At 40.1% G+C, this 18,122-nt stretch overlaps 2 non-coding genes across 2 annotated transcripts; both read left to right on the top strand.

Moving 5' to 3' along the window:
• The first annotated feature begins 9,410 nt into the window (after window positions 1–9,410).
• Trnas-cga lies at window positions 9,411–9,492 on the top strand. The gene has a single exon. It is a non-coding gene; the product is annotated as a tRNA-Ser (tRNA).
• A 1,502-nt stretch (window positions 9,493–10,994) lies between these two features.
• Trnas-uga lies at window positions 10,995–11,076 on the top strand. The gene has a single exon. It is a non-coding gene; the product is annotated as a tRNA-Ser (tRNA).
• Window positions 11,077–18,122: the final 7,046 nt, after the last annotated feature.

Genomic DNA, 18,122 nt, shown 5'->3' with positions numbered 1-18,122 from the left:
CAGCGTTACGGAAGTTCGCACAATTTCCAGCGTAAATATCAATAAATCAACATTCAATCAGAATATTGGATGTACTTATTGATTATCAGAAATGCAAGCTGAAATGCAGTCGTTTGCATTACCTACGCGTGAATATATCATGTTTAACGGCTCGCATTAATTGAATGAAAATGGCTCCACTTTTAGCTGAAATAGCGGAAAAGGTATACACTTAAAAATATATGGATTGAATTGTCAGCTCACTCTGCAGCATAATTTTAATTTCTGATCCCTATGGATATTAGCTCATTTTCATCACTGGTCAACAATCTTAAGATTGGTTTGATGCAGATCTCCACTCAATTCTCCTATCACCCTATCTTTTCACGTCTAAGTATTTCATTTCTCCAAATCTACATCTCTACATGGCATGCTCTCTTTATTTTGGCTTTTCTGCTCAGGATGTATTTCTTGCGTCGCAAAATAACAGAATTCATCCATTTCTTCCAGTTTTAATTTCCTTCTCTTAATGCCAGTCTGGACTTCTTCTTCATACTAATATCGTAGTTTTCTTAGTGATTATTTTCTGCTATTATCTACCATTATTATGCTCGTATTTTTCCAGAACATACGGATATTGCCTATGAAGACAAACATATTTATAAAGTAAAATTCACAAATATTAAGGGCTATAAATCGTACAGACGCGAACCCTCCCCCATAATCCCCGCCAATGAGGACATATCTTTTATTCACACTCGGTATCGTTCCATTAAAGTCTTCCTACTAACTATTCCCGCAGTCATTCCTCGATACAAAGACAGGCGACGGGGAACGTGCTATTTACAGGCGTCTCCTCCCATTCTTCTAGTCCCTTTCTCCTCCTTTACGGTTATCCTCCTACACTGACGTTACCAGAGCAGTGAGGTTTTATCGACTGAGAATATGACGGGCCATCTACCAGTGATTTCATATCCTAACATCACCCGGAGGTCCTAAGAAAATGCGGAAAGTGTGACGAGCGAATATTTACAATCAATTGACCGAACATAATTCGGTATCGAGCAGATGAAAGGGAGTAATCATCATAGTTAGCAGGGCATACAAGATCATCAATTACCATCGACCGAGGGCGATTATGGTCATCATTAATGTTTTCTGTCGCACTACCATTCTATCTCATGGAGGAATGTTTTTTTTAAGTGTTCGTCCAAGTAAAACATTACGATCTCCGTGATTCGACGCGCCACTGACAACCTCTCATCGACTAAAACAATGTAATGGCGTTATCGACAGGATAGGCATCACTAAAAATAAATCTCAACTTGACTTGACTTTTGTTTTATTTTACCTGGCTCGGGTGAGGCCACAATCTGGCCCCCTCTTCCCCCGAGCCAGGGCTCATTTACATAGGTATTTAAGTTCATTCTTACAGTGCAAAATGTGATATCGGTAAGTATGTATTATTTTCTTCATTTATTGTTAGTTCATTTGGTTCAGCTTCGAGGGCATTCAATGGTCATTGGATGTCGGGCTGTTCAAGTCTTTTCTTTGCTTCATTCGAGTTCATCTCAGGAAATCCAGTATATACGATATGTATATAAAATAAATAAATAATTAATTGAATCAATATAAAAAAACAAATGCCTTGAATATACATAAAAGTATAGGCGGCATTCTCACCAATCAGTGAAGGACATGAACAAAAATCAGATGCTTAAAAGTTATAATAATAATAATAATAATTTTTATTCACCGAACTGGCAATATACATTGCATGGTTTCGTCACAAAACGTTAAAACATTATAACATTCTGGTAATCAGAATGAAAATTTAAAAGAAGTCAAAAAAGGACATTTGGAAATAAATTGATTCTAACAATATAAAGTTTTGTTATAAAAAATTACATAACTAAGCATATGTTGTCATAAAATAAATACTCAGGTACATAAAACTGATTTTAAATGCAATAAAAATGTAAAAATGTAGATGTATAGAACTCAGACTAATGAAGAGAATTGAGAATTTCGTGCATCCAGGGCCAGTTCCTTTCGCTTATCATCATGCACATAAAGGAATTTGGATAGGGAATGTTCGAACAATCACCCGATATTTGAACCCGTTACCTTTAGATTCGTAACCCAACGTCTTATGCACTGGGCTGCCCAGAATAATGATAACTGCCCACGAAAAAGCTTTCTGAGATGAGTTTGAGGAAGCAAAATGCAACCCAATCACGGTTCAAAAATAAAAGAAACTATTATGAATAGTTTGAGAATCGTTCAGATATTCACGAAGATATCTATCCTAGAAAAGCAGAGAGAGTGAGGGAATTTTCATTGAAGTAAGACATTCTGAGCGAGTAACTACTACGGAAACACCCTTGTTTTCTGTCAGTCTAAAAGGTAAAACTTGTTCAATTGGGGTATTGGCGGAAGGAGAATAAGTTCTGTTCGTAAGCACGAATTTAGCTGAAAACGAATGGATTGACGAGAGGCAACAAAACATGAAATATTAATTATGTAAGAAATCGCACAATTCTCCAATAAATTGAATAATCACTGACAAATAAATTATTAAGAGATACATTACTGATTGTCTCTTTTCAATCATTATTAAGAATTTACACAATGTGTTGACGTAAACAATAATGATGTATAAAGTGAAGTCAATATCAAGGATATTATTCTTAAGCAGACAATTTTCTGTTTTCTGCTCTGCAAGTTAAAACACTAGCTTCACCAGTTCTAAATATTTTCGTCAACTTACAGCACATAATTAGTTGACGATACTTATTCTCATCATTAACGAAATTTAATTCAGTACGAATGTCTCATAATCAACCACTATTAAGTAATGGTTGATACTAGCGTATACCATGAAATGAAACCGCGTTCCCCATACAGATAATTGAAAAGCCCCACTCATCCTCAAAAAAGGTCAAGAGATGAAAAGCAAACAGTTCGTCCCTGGACGAACAAACATGGGGATTTTAAGGTTAACGCCGTCCACCAAAGGAAACGGCTCCGTAACGCCATATCCTCTCATATGCACACACAGTCTCCCCAGTCCTCACGCAGCACAGACGAATCGGGAACGGAAATATAGAAAACTGTTTAGGGGGAGAATCTGCAAGCCACCCCCTCTTGCCTTAAGAATACGGAATGTCCCCTTCCTGGCTTGTCGCCCGCCTCGCACCCCTCGGACAGGGTTCCACAATTGACGCCAGGGACGTGCCTTATCTATCCGCACCATCCTGAGTCCCTTCCCCCCCCCCCCCCCCCAGGGTGCTTCCTTCACCACTCTCCTTCCATGGTAGGTACAACTCTCCGATGGTATATGCGTCAGAACTCACTTCATTCTATCGAATTTAAATCTCTAAAACGATTGAGTTTTTTTGAAACTTGAATTTCCAGACGATTTCGAAACGTCACGAAAATCTGCAGAATAATTTCTAGCATCGTAGCTGGTTTACTGGATCTCAACGTTCATTTGAGTTTAACTCTAGCTCTCAGTAACTCCTCAGGACCCGTAACCTCATTGGTTTTTAAATGAGAATACGTTACAGAGAAATACTCCAGAGAAAGGGACATAGACGAAGGCTAAGAAAGCTATTCTTCACGGCGTCGATATTTCCCAGAATTATAAACCTGAATAAAATTTCATGCTTAAAACCTTGGATGCTCCAAACCCCGCTTATGGAAAATCACCAAAAGCTTAAATTTTCGAAACTTAGGTTATAACGACCCAGAATAATAAGTGTAATTTAAAATATATTGTGACGCAAGTAACTGTCTAAAATATCGTCAACAATTTACATATTTCTTTCAATTTGTAAAACGGAATAGAAAAAAACAGAATGGCCTTTTTCTCTAGGAATCAACTCTCAATTACACGAACCAGCCATCCCCAGTTAACATCATTTGCGCTCAAGGTAAGGAATCAAGCAGGGTGCGAGTAACCTCTGAACAGTATTTACCCCATTATGTGGTAAGTTTGTGAAAATCGATATTAATTTTCGCTCCTAAAATTGCTCCATTTCTTCAAAATTAATTTTTCGTAGGCATTGTATTGTTTTACCATTGGTTTTGACCCCTAACGAATCGGGCTGTCGTCAACTTGATTTCTAGTGCTCTGTGATTGCTCCTATGTGTCGCAATCTTTGATTTTGGATGTTAAAAGCATTAAAATGAGAAATTTTCATATGTTTAGTCTGAAAAACGTACTAATTCACAGAAGATATGACTTTTGCCCGGCGCGTTTTTTTTATTATTTCAGCACACTGCACGGCGGAAATCGAACCCGGGTCTAAGGGGGTGTAAAGCCACCTTACTAACCTAATCCCCCAAATGTTCCACTAAAACTACTATACTAGAGTTCATTCCAAACATCTTTGCGACTGAGAAGCAGACCCAATTTTGTTAGGGGTGAGAGCTGAGGGCACGTGACTTCCTGAAAACCAACCAAAATGACATAGGTGGAGCCTTGCCTCCGGGAAATTCAGTCTATTTCAGACCTCTGTGGTGTACGCTTCGTGAGTAAGTTTGTTGTGTTGCCAAGTGGGAAAAAGGTATTTGATTTGACTAAGTCTCTCGCTTCCACTCACTGACTAAGTCATTAGAGAAAAAATGGCAACACCCACCTCTTTCTCCCTCCCTCCATTATAAATCCCTATTGTCGCAAGTCCCACCTCCTTCCGCGACGCCGCACGAAAAATTCCGAGCTTGCACGACTGGGCCAGTCACAAAGATATTTGAAAAGTATCACAGTGGTCCCCGATCTCCGATTGAGCGCGATGCGTAAAACGGTAAAGAAAGGCCGGAGAGGGGAGACAAGGGGACGAAGAAAGAGGATGCTGAGGAGAAAACGGACATAATAAGTGCCCCGACACGCAGCGGAATAATTCCTTCCCCCAACAAACTGCAGCCTGCCTATCATGCTCCTCTCATCTCCCATACCCTTCCCAGACACCCTGACCAACACAGCCAGGGTCAACCCCTCCTTTCAAACCTAACATTCCCTTTTTTCTCCCCCCCCCCCCTCCCTTGTCCTTTGTCCACCCCAGATGCATAAACGACCCTTACCCAGCCAAGAAACACCCCATACTTCCTCACATGCACGCACGGAACCATTCTCTCTCGACGCAATTTTTATGCGTATTTCTTTTTTTAGGTCGGTCCATCCTCCTCGGGATGGGGGGGGGGAATCCTTTTTCTTTCGCAGATACCGAGGGACAGTTGACGGTCCCTTTCCTCACAGTTCCCCTGAAAAAAAACCACCCCCCAATCGCCGACATGGAGACTTATCTTCTCCAAACGAGGAGTTTCCCATACCCTTAAGTCCCATCGTCCCCATCCCTCACACCCTTTACAGTCTCTCCCTACCCCCTCCACGAAGAGAGTCCGAACGGCCTATACCCTGGCTGATTCTGCGGCCGACGTCCAAACCCATCTCACGTGACCCATTCTTCTTTTTCGGGACCGGCGTGCGAAAAAGTGCCTCGAACCCCCACACTTATTTCTTCGCCTGTCCAGTAAAATCAGTCGCTGATCATGTCCACCAAAGAGAATGAGGGCTCAAGGAGAGCCCTTCAGTGATGCAACACACCGGGGCCGGGAAGTAAGTCAGAGACGTATACGCCCGATCACACGGGGAGGGGCTGGAGAGGAAGGAAAAAGGAAAGAGGCGCCGCCGCGATAGGAGACCGTCGACGCCTCTGGGAAAAGGACAGGTTCGTAAGGGATGGGACGGGGTAAACCTCTCAACGCTAAAGAAGCGAAAAGGGCCCGACTAAATAGCGAAACCAGGCAAAGCCATTACTTTTCTTGCGATTTTGGAGGATTATCCTATGAGGAAGAATAATCCAACGATCAAATCGCTGTATGATCATGTCCACCAATAGGAGATACTAAATCTGAGAAATGGCGCACACCCTCTCCAGTTCGCAAGGCATAATATTTGGCTTCGATCATCAAGGCAGCCGATGACATTTATTTAATTATTTATTCCTGCACCACCGAAAAAAGTACCCTTGGCCTTTTACATCTGGGTTTTTAACTTAGCAATCAGGCGCAAACGAACATCCATGATCTGGATAGGGGCAACCTACCCAGATGGGACTCGAATCCACGACCTCTTGTGTGGCAGGCAGGGAATTCATCCCACCTTCCTATATTCCTTAATGCCGTTTTACGCGAGGCATGTCATTTCGCTGGTGAGCACTGAAATTAATTTTGAAATTTCGAGAATGCAAGCACGGAATTAGAGCACTGGCCATCTCGCATCCATGCATTTTCGCATGCGTTCTGGCAATTCAACTCTTTACAAGACGTAGTTTTCACTACGCCTTCGTATGTATGTCAGATTGCGTAATGACGTGCCCCTTATAAAACGGCCTTTAAACATGCAGTTAGAACGTGCATCGGGGTCGAGTTGGGGTGGTGGCCAGAGTTCCGCCTTCCCACCCCTTGGGTCCGGGTTCTAGTCCCAGGGATGGTAGAGGTTTTTCAGAGACTGCCCGAACCCTGCATGGGATCTCTGTGGATATAGCAGTCCTTCCGTCGAAACGGACGCTAAGCCGTCGTTCGTTAAGTGCAGGCTAATGCCGATGACATCTGTATTGGCACATTTTATGATCGTCAAAAAGGTTCGAAAAAAGATCCACTGATGCGTACGTCTGTATTCCGCAAAAGACCTGTAGCTAGTTGTGCCGAGCGGGTGTGAGGGCTGTGTGTGGGATAATCCTGGTAGGTGCAATGTATTCTGGGTGTATCACATAGTGCGAAGTTGAGATTTCGTAATATTGCTGTGCAACACATTAAAATTTCACTGAAACTTGAATGTGAAAATTTTGGCTTTTGGTGAGTTATATTTCTTATTTTCCTTTTTTAACTTTTTTTCGCAAAAAGTCAAGATGTTTTCTGCATATGTTTACCGCACCATAGACCTACATAAAATCCGAGAGATGGCCTACAGCCGTTGGATAAGCAGCCATGCGAGAAATTTGAATGCTCGCGGTCAGGAAAGTTGGGTTTTTGGTTATGAGCGGAATACGGACACGAAAGTATGAGGGTTCAAGGTGAACCCTTCAGGGATACAACACACCGGGGCCGGGAACCAAGCCCGTGGCTTATACGCCCGAACACCCGGGGAGGGGCTGGAGAGGAAGGAGAAAGGAAAGAGGCACCGCCGCGATAGGAGCCCGTCGACGCCTTTGGGAAGGGATAGGTTCGGAAGGGATGGGACGGGGAAAAACACTTCAATGCTATAGAAGCGATGAAGGCCCACTAAATAGCGAAACAAAGCAAAGCTATTAATGTTCTAACAATTTTGGAGGATCATTCTATGAGGAAGAATAATCCAACGATCAAATCGTTAGATGGAATACGGACAGTTTCTGTCGAGGCAGCTTTGGGTATTCTGCGGAAAATGGAATTTCTTATTTACCGAGACAGGTAAAATGTGCGGAGTGCGGGTGAGCCGCTAATGCCGACGGCGAGTTTCTCTCCACCCTTCCTATATCCTCCCTTCCTTATCCTCCCTTTATGGAGCAAGTGACCTCAGCTGTCAGTCGCCTCCTCCAAATGTTATACCATCTTTGGCGTAGACCATTAAGCCAGCCGATGATATTCCCCCAACTTTCCCACTTCCTTACACATCTAGTTTTAATATGAAGAGGAAAGGGGCTGGTTACTCAGTGCCGCGAAATAACATTCGCATATTTGATATAATCAAGTGAAGAATTAGGGTAATTATTATTATCCTTTTATGATAAATTCTGGTGAAATATTATTACAACCAGATTAAGACCGTGTGGCTATAAGTAAGAACATGCATATATTTTTTATGTTGAATGCGGTATAACGTTGTACCTTTAGATTTAATGTAGGCTTTAGTTTAAAGAGGAATTAGGAGTCGGATGCGTAGCGTAGGCGTACCATTCGAAACTACTCAACCTGGCCTAGCATGGCTTATTGTAACCAAGGCCAATTTCTCCAATCACGGATAGGATAACGCATCAATCACAAATCCAATTTTAAGAGACTTTAGAAATTTTTTTTTTTAAATCAAGAAATTATGCTTTCGTGCAGCTATTACATTTGATCCCATCTGCACCTTGGGCGAGTGTTTCCTGGTGTTTATCATGTTCATGTGTTGTTTATGGAAAAAGATTTTTTTGTATATCATCTGAAAATTGAATCTATTGGCCCCTATGATATTGTTTTTGTTGGATCTTTTGATGAAGTGCAATTTTAAATTTTCCTATCGGACCTCCTTGGAGTCCGGTAAGAGAGTAGTTTGACATTACATTAACTGTCCGAATCAAAGCGGTTATATAGAGAAAAAATATGTTGGCTGTGTACTACTTCATACTCCTACCAATAATGGGTTACATGACATGTAAATACACTAATTCCTTTCCGTTAATCCCCATCAACGAATAGGGCTATTTTCCGAAAATTTCATGCGTCCTAGATCACTTTCCGAGCAAATATGAGCGAGTGAGAAATCGAATTCTGCACTAGAAACCCAAATTGAGATATTCCGAGATCATGCGATGGGCTTGAATGGCTGACTACGACCGTAGTGTTTGTTTCCATGCTTATGTTTCGTTTTGATATTTTTCCCATTAATTAAAATACACAAAAAAGGGAACGATAACCATTATCAAAAATCAATTTATGGTAAATATTTCATTTGCTGAATTTTTCCATTTTCCATAATTACACCGAAGTTGAGTGTTCAAATTTTGGCCTTTACCATGAGCATAAAATGCCAAAGAGGTCATTATCAAGTACCTTATACCATTGAACGAATAAAATACCATCTTGGTCTCCGCTTTGGCTCATTGCGCCGCCATGGCACGCAAGAGGATGGCCGCCATGGCGCGTCATCTTGAGGATTCCGGTGTATTCGTAACTCAGAGATCCCACTCCGCAATTTTTCAATATTTGTGGTCGTACTCTATGGCAGCAGCAAATAAATTAAGCACAATCATTAAATATGCAAACCATTAAGTGGAATGAGCTAACGAAACTTTCTGCTCATTGACAATATTAAAACCACGAATATTACAAAAGAGGATCCTCAAATAGGCCTCCAAATGCTTTCTCATCCACTGCGCATTTTTATAGGTTTAAGAAAGTCGCCACTCGCGTCGCTGACGGATAAATTGTTCCGAGTTTCACGGAGAAACAAGGCATGAATAGATGTGTAAACAGAAATTTACGATCACAATGATTTTATTTATCAAATTCATAACTCTCCAATGCTTGCATTTGCAAAAGCTATTCTGCAAGATGTTGGAAAAAAGTGAATCGCATTGCACTCATTTTTGAGAACCGATAAAAATTCCACCGAAGAGGCAACAGAAATCAGCCTTCTAAGGGAAGGAATTGGGCCTCCTCTATGCAGTCCCCTTGATTATCAAGCTGTGGTGTCCGAGTGGTTAAGGAGTTGGACTCGAAATCCAATGGGTTCTACCCGCGCAGGTTCGAATCCTGTCCGCAGCGAATTTTTTCCTCCGGTGTAAATTTCATTAAATAAATATCTAAATACGGACATAGTGTATGTTTACATGAATGAATTACTTGAACGCAACATTCATTCATCTTTTGAAATTCATCCATTCATGGAACTAATTTATTAACCCAGCGCAACATTCATTCATGTTTTGAAATTCATCCATTCGTGGAACTAATTTACTAAGTCAATATGAATGAATGTTGCGTTCAAGTAACCCTCAAGTTGAAGTTACCAAGTTGGGTTACTAAATTAGTTCAATAGCAGTTCAATTAACAATGTTGGGTTGATAAATTAGTTCCATGAATGGGTGGATGAATATCAAAACACGAATTAATGTTGCGTTCAAATAACTCATTCTTATAAACATGCACTCATTCAATTTAATACTCAATAGGGAGAGCGATCAACATTTCAACATCAACAAAACGAAATTATGTCAAATATTTCATTTGCAAACATTTTCCATTTCCCGTAACTATACCGAAATTGGGGGTTCAAATGTTGGCCCCTTACTTCCTTATGTGCTACTAATTTAAAACTTAACGCTGGCCCTTGAAATTTTCAGGGGACTAGGAGTACCATTCTCCTAATTTACCGCTTGAAATTTTTCACTGTCGAGCTTGAAATATTTAACTATAAGAAAATATTAAGGTCAATTTTCAAGCTTGAGATGCAAAAATATATAAACATGCAACTAATTTATTAACCCTCTTGCCCTCAGATTTGGATTATTGCGCTGTCACCTTGACGGCTCTGGTATATATTTAACCCTGAGAACCTTCTACGCAATTCTTCAATCTTTATGGTTGTATTCAATGGCGGAAGCAAAGATATTGTGCCAAATCATTAGATATAAAACCAACCACTGGCGTAAGTTTCTGCCCATTGTCTATATTAGAAACTATCAAATTCTTCATTTTCGGTTACTACCGTGTAGGTTGCTGTAGCGAAGACAACAGGTAGCCTTCTGTTGTCCTTGTCACAGTAGTAGTAATCCACGCGGTACTTGCCGAAAATGATGAATTATATGATTTTTTTCTTTCCTAGCGTATGATACTGGTGAAATCTTCTCGGTTTTTCCACCGAGTGAGTTGCTTGTAGGACGACGTTTCGATAGATAAGCTTCGATACTGGGGCGATGGCAGATGTAGCTATCGAAACATCGGCCTGCAAAAAGAAAGATTTGATGCTTTCCCGGCGAATGATGTGAGTAAACTTCTCTCGGGTTTCCCACCGGGTTAAAGGCTTCATAATGGCCAAAAGCCTTTAACCCGGTGGGAAACCCGAGAGAAGTTTACTCACATCGGCCTGCAAGCAACTCATACGGTAGGAAGCCCGATAGCATTTCACCAGAAAATGAATAAATTCCATCGCCCAACGCGGAAATCTCCGTTTTCACATTTCAAACTGTCCTTCATAAGTCCCTTCCATTTGTTTGCCTGTAGTTTTTGTAAAGTTTGACCCTAAAATTGACCTTCTGAACACACGAGCTGTGGTGTCCGAGTGGTTAAGGAGTTGGACTTGAAATCCAATGGGTTCTACCCGCGCAGGTTCGAATCCTGTCCGCAGCGAATTTTTTATCATTCAGTATAAATTTCAGAGAGCTCATAGGTAACTCTAAATAGACATTACATAAATGACAAAACAATGCCTTTTATTTCTAAATTATTTTTATATTGAAAATGACTTCGATCAACCAGCCAACGTCTACTTTCCCAATCCTCAAAAATTTGTTTCTTCTTGAAGTTACAGTTATTATATGGTTTGCTGCGACGAAAACACGGAACATCATTTCCAAGTGAGAGAACATGCTAAAAACCCAAGCCCGTGTCCAAACTTCACCGACTTAATAACCTTGGGATATGCTTGAGTATGCATGATTCGCATTTGGTGTATAATTCATACAATAGGGTAGTTTCCTTCATCAAAGAAAACGAAAAGCATTGATTGCGATTCGTTACCCACCATTAGTGTATTCGTAATATAAAAATTATTTATTTTTAGATATCCCAGTTTAGACGAATGTCAATGGTCAATTTTAACCTCATTTGAAAGAGGCAGATTGGCGCCTATGATATGCCACTCCACGTGACGTCACAGGGACCTAGATTCTATATGGGCAGTCAGGAGTTTTACATTGGCTGAGATTACCAATGTATGCATGTGGCACAAAGCTCAGGGAAACATTTCTTAATAACCACCTGTTAAAATTGCCTAGGGTCGGAAAGTTTCCTTCGTTTGATAGGGTATAAATAATCCTTATTTAAGCCAAGCGCAACCTGCCAGCAGGGTACTCCGCTACCTGCTAGCAGCCTGCATCGTATCGGCGCTCGTAGCCTCGCATCGTCTGAAACACTAGGGAAAAGTATCAAAACACTAATTTTTCATTTTTAAAATCTATCTATTAGTTTAAAATGGAATTTGGGCATTAGTTCAAAAAATGGCCACCAAAATCCATTGGTAGCGCTGCGATCATTCGCAGAAAGAGAAAAACAAATTTTATATTGCTAACAAAATATGCGAGTCCTATTATTATGAATCATTTAGTCTCTAGTAAACAAACTTGATCTCCATGACAAATCTTATCACTAGTCTTTTTTCTCAATTTAAAGTAACATTTCTAACTAATTTATGAATCCAACTCTTTCCCTTGTTGGTTTAAATTGGCATATTCAAAACACTATCACTGGAAATGTCACAGAGGTCAAGTTTAATGAGTAGAGGCTACAAAATTCCCAACTAAAGGGTTTAAAACTGCAAAAGTTGATGCTGATACATACTAAACGTCACTTAACCTAAAAAAGAGTCGTGAGTGATTAAATAAGTCAATACCTACTGCCTACAATTTTTCAATCACCCAAGAGCGTCTTTTTCTTCACAATTTCCCTTTTCCTCTGCTAATTCTCTCTCCAAATTTGTCCACCATCTTGCTTGCAAAATGATAGGGTTACACTTCATCCTTAAGTCCACTCCATTTATGTGTCAAGCATCATAGAGAACGTACAATTTTCATTCGAAAGCTATAACATTGCCACAAATTATTCGTTTACGACTTGAGATGCGCCGTTCACAACTTAAATTAGCGTAACTCGACTTATTGTGAGCTTGACCTATTGATGATGACTTAGGGCCGTATTCCAGAGTAATGTTCCATCTTTAGTTCTCACTCTGTCTATGAAAATAATCAATTTTATTTTCATCAACCCTTTGGTCGAATATGTAATTCTATTAATTCTATTTCAGGCGTTGGAGATTCTACGTATGATGCGCGGGTGTAGTAATGATATCTACCCCTTCATCCCTTTCATCATGGACCTGGAAACGGTGGGTGGAAATATCCTAACTATGATCCCATCCATACATACGGCGTATATGTGGACTGCAACTTTTCTTCATTGCGCTTTTTCAAAGTTATTTTATCGAAGGTTTTCTGTAATAATTCGTGACCTGCGTTTAGATATTTAAAAAGGACTATAGGATATAGGAAAGAGCTAAAGAAAGGGAGGAGGAAATGCTGGGAAATTACACAAAAAAGAAGAAGACCGATGCATGTGTACATGTGGGTTGTGAAATCGATGACGCAATGTAGCAGAAAGAAGGCGAGTTAGTATGGGGTTGAATCGGGCTTTTTGGGGTGTTGAATGGGGCCGGATTGAATTGTACAACGGTGTCTAGATTTTTGGCGAGGGTCTCTTCATTTACCGTATTCTGCATTTACTTCACAAAAAGTCTTCATCTAGTACAGTGGCGCAGCGAGGGGGGTTTTAGGGGATAACCCCCCTCTGTGGGGGGGATAACCCCCCCCCCCACAGAGCTCAGAGAAATTTTTAAATTTAATCCATTTTACTGAATGGGATTGATATTACTTATAGAATAGTGCAAGGATTAATAAAATACTCATCAGAAAGCCGTAAAACTCACCATTTTGAGGCATTTATCTTAAATTCCGCAATTTATTAATCTCACACCTACCGCTTATCCTGGTGGGTATCCCATACCCCTATACACCCCGGTATTAGCTGCACCAAAACCCCCCCAGCCTTAATTCCTAGCCTCGCACCTCATCTAGTGAATCGTTTCTGATCCATAATACGATAATTAAGTAAATAATTGTATTTTTGTTGAAACTTGAATTTATGCTATTTCTTGAATCATTCTCTAAAATAATTTAATTTTTATTCTAAAATAAAATGATATCGAGAATTATTTTCTCATAAATAATACAAACATAGGACTAAGCAGTACCGGTTAGTGAATTAAATATACGAGGATATTAAATATATAATTTAAAAATATGTATGGAGATTGCTTAGCCTTATATGAGCATTCAATAGATATACACGAGTGCAATCGCCCATACGACCCTCTAGTGTATAGAATTACAATACCAAGCAAATTTTCATATTGTATGAAAATAGCTGTTCATGCAAAGGCAATGCAAACATTATAAAGCAATTAGGATCATGCGATATATCATCATAATATTGAGCGCAATTAAAATGAAAATTTAAGGGTAGTGAAAATAGAAAAATTTAATTATTTGTTTAATGCATAAAATGTATTTCTGATCATTTAAATTTTTCACGATTTCATGCCTTTATTATAATTAACTATTTTTAGAAATATATGTACGAAAAACTTTGATGAAGTCTAACAATTATTTTTGAATCACGTGGTCGCAGCGGTAATAATTATTTATGACAGGGGGATTTCTTACTGCTCAGTATGAAACTATTCACATGTAATTCTAGCAGCTTCTTAACTTAAAAAGTCACCTAGGAATGACGGCCGGCAAGAGGGGCAGAGAGGGCATTTTGGGTGACTTATATACGTCGAGGGAAGTAGGGAGGGTGGTTAGAGGTTTTTTTAGGCTGGTTAGATTGTTGACGGAGGGGGTGTGGATTCAATGATTGAAGGGGTAGTCGACTCGGGACGCCGTCCTATCTGATTGGGTGCAGCGAAGGAAAAAAAAAAAGAATGGGAATCGGAGCCGGAGCTTCCGTTGTTATTTACATGAATTAGAGGAAACGGTCAGTTTGACCGGTAATGGACGTAAACATCGCGATAAATTAGGCGTGATCTACTGGCTCCATTCGGGAAGGGAGGAGTGAAATGGAGAGAAAAAAAAGAATACCATTCGAAAAATACCGTTCGGTTTTATTTCCGAACAGCAAATAAAACATCGTGATATATATACGTATTTTTATTATTATTTCCCTGCGTAGATCTCCGCTTCAGGCACCCTGGTATCCGGGTTATCGGTTGTTCATGCTTGAAGAGCAAATAGTGAATGCTCACTGTTTGCTTTTCATCAGGTAAGGGTTCCAGCGTTGAATCTGTGAGTCAAAACAAACAATAAAAAAATGCTCACTTTTCATCATTGTTTGAGGCACTCTTTTGTTCAGTCCAGCAATTTTTCATGTTAACGAGGATAATAATACCATAGTACTGCTTATAATGATTTATTGATTTGGTAATGTTTGCGTTTCGTCGAAAAATTTCATAATTTGCTGGCTATCGTTGCATCCAAATTAGAAAAATTGTCGGTATTGGGTTTAATTTGGCATTTACCGAGAGAAGTGATAACAGTGGGGAATGGGTCAGGGAAGTGTTGATTAATGGCTAATGGGGATAAAAGGAGCAGAGCGTATGGATAACTTGAAAATGGATTATTTGAATCGCACGGCCTTCATGATAGTAACGTTGAAACCTCTGTCGAAAAAAGTTATAATCTTTGGAAAATGACATCTCATCATCACAATTTTTTATAACAATTACACTTTATGACTTTGTCCATTTACGACAGCAGTATTGAAGTAAGGGGTTTCAGCGTCGACCTCAGCTTTTAGGTACTGCGAAGCCACCGTGAGCGATCGTGTTTATATTTGGGTATACTCTAAGTAAAAAAATATTCTCTGAGACTCTCATCTAGGCCTTTAACTGCAATCTTCACGGTTTATCAGGCTAGCACAGCAACAACAGAACTGACTGAGGCACCGAATTTTCGCTGAAGATAATAACGTAGGGTTTATTCCAAAACCCAGGTCCAAAGTTGATATTTTTCCTCCAAATAGAAATGTCACTTGGATTTCCTGACTTCGAAATTATCAATTGCCTAAGGCAATCGAAAAACCGGTTCTTAAGGTAATATTTTTTCCTCCAATTAGAAGCGGCATTTGGATTTCGTGTCTTCGAAAATCTCAAATCTGTATCGTTGGTAAGTACCCATTCCACCAGTTATCTTCCCAATTGATGATTGCCTAAGGCAAACGAAAACTTGGATCCAAAGGTAATATTTTTTTCCAGCGACTAGATGCGGCATTTAGATTTTCTCTCTATACGGAAATATCATCTCTACTCGGTATTGTTAGTAAGGAGTCATCCCACATGTTGCCCTCCCCGTTGACGATTTCTTAAGGCAATCAAAAAAACCGAATTCGAAGGAGATAATTTTTCCTCAAACTGGAAATGGCATTTGGATACCCTGTCTTCGAAAATATCAACTCTGTATTGTTGGTAATGATCCATCCCACATATGAACGACCCCGGTGATGATTGTCAGAGGCAATCGAAAAACCGTTTTCCAAGCTGATATTTTTTTCCAATAAAGAGTACCATTTGAATTTCCTGTCTTCGAAAATACCCACTCTGTATTTTTGAATGTGATCCATTCCTTATGTTATCCTCCGTGTTGGCGATTGTCTTAGGGAATCGAAAGACATGCTTCAAAGGAGAAAATTTTTCCTTCCAGCTTTAATTAGCATTAAGATTCCCTATCTTCGGACATATTGTTGATAACTAGCATTCACGACGCTGCCAGTTGGTATAAATCGACTGGGTTGGCATGGAGGCCAGTATGGGAGGACGTGTGGGGTAAGATGAATGGGGTGACTACTACACACTACGAGCCCTCCCACCCCCTCTTCTCTTCCTCGGACCCTGAGACCCTCCCACGCCCCCTTTCGTCGCATACGCCAAACATCTCATCTCCAAGTTTAATCCAAGGAGGAGGAGGGTCCGTCGTCGGCTTCCGAACACTTCCGCAGTAAGAAATAAACGGGCGAGCCATTCTGGGGACGGACCGAGGGATGGGGACGGCCTCTTTCCCTCCCCTCCCCTGCTTAGACGCCCACTGGGACGGACACACTGATAGGATGAGTGGCGATAGGCTTAGGAGGAAGTTCCGCGCGACTAAAAACTTTTCCGTTCAGCGAACTGATTTTTATACTAAAATTTAAGGGGTATGGAGTAAATCCATTAACCATAAGCCGAAACGCGTTGTACGCATTAAAAATTCTTGTGGAAAAGTGCTACGATCTTTTATTTATTTAAATATGTCTAACTTACACCAATTGAAGCCTGAATCAGTTGAACTTATCCATTAACCGTAATAATTTGTAGCAAATTATGTCGTACAAATATGTTGTTTTGGTTTGATTGGAACAATTTCCAATCACAACCTGTAAAAAAGACTAAGGTGAAAGTTCAGATGGGAGAGTGCGTGGAATACGCGTGTTTCAGCCACAATGTGGCCCTCTTCAGCGAAATGAAGCAAAAAACTACCTTTAACTCAAGGTTGATAGAAAACAACCGAAGACAAAGGTTAAATTTCTGTAAAAATTAAAGTTAGAGAATTTGATTGCTGTGCCGACCTCTAAATGATTGCGAAAAATAATAATACAGATGACCTCTGGATCAGTGGACATCACTCAGCCAAGCGAAATTTCCTTCGTGTATCTTCTTCCCAGCTCAATTCATTGCAATCTCATTAGGCCCTGACTACAGTCACACCATCCCTTCTACTCTAATTAGCCAAAATCCCCTTCCCTTTAACTAATCATATTTATTACAGTTAAGTTGCATGCCATTTTTGTTGGTTTTGAATCCCTTGTATACATCCTTCTGATATTCATACTAAGTAGTTTTTTTGTCGATTTCGTTTTTTTTTTGTCTATAAATTTCATGCCTTGTCTTCTTTTTTGGTTATTTTTTTCAATCGCCGTTTGCGCTGTAACTGCTTGCCGTTTATAAATAAATGAGCATGCAAGCGTTAACTAAAGAAACTCGATATTTGAATTGTGAGAGATCATATATACATATAATCGAAAAGGAAAATTCTTGCTTAATTATTTTATTAATTGAAAATTCATTAGTCAGTTTTGAATTTTTGCAGGTTTTTTGAAAACCAAGGAAAGAAACAAAAGGCATTCGGGTAAAAAGTATCGCAGAGGGCCTCTCGATCAGGAGCCAGTACTTAATTATCCAGTTGAGGTTTCCCTTACATCGCATCGCCTACCCAACTCGATGCATGGCAATATCACTGCGCTCCGACTATAGTCATCTTGTCCCTCCCCTATTCTCTGCCAAAGGAGGAGGCAAGTGGCACAAATGACCGGTAGTTAGGCATCCGGTGACCTCCGCACACCCCTCCCAAAACCCCTTAATACTTTCGCATACTCCTAGGCCATAACACTGTCCATTCCATCCCCCCTCAAAGATCGCATACTATAGGAGATATAAAAAAAAGCACCGCCTAACCTCCTTCTCCTCATGAGGGGGTGGTTCCTGTGAGAAAAAAAGGGGAGTTTTTGTGGAAAAGTCTCAAAAAAAAACTGCC

Source organism: Ischnura elegans, chromosome 9, assembly GCF_921293095.1.
Source record: "Ischnura elegans chromosome 9, ioIscEleg1.1, whole genome shotgun sequence".
NCBI lineage: Eukaryota > Metazoa > Arthropoda > Insecta > Odonata > Coenagrionidae > Ischnura > Ischnura elegans.
Note: the sequence above shows the minus strand (reverse complement) of the source record. Positions and strands in the feature narration are given on the sequence as shown.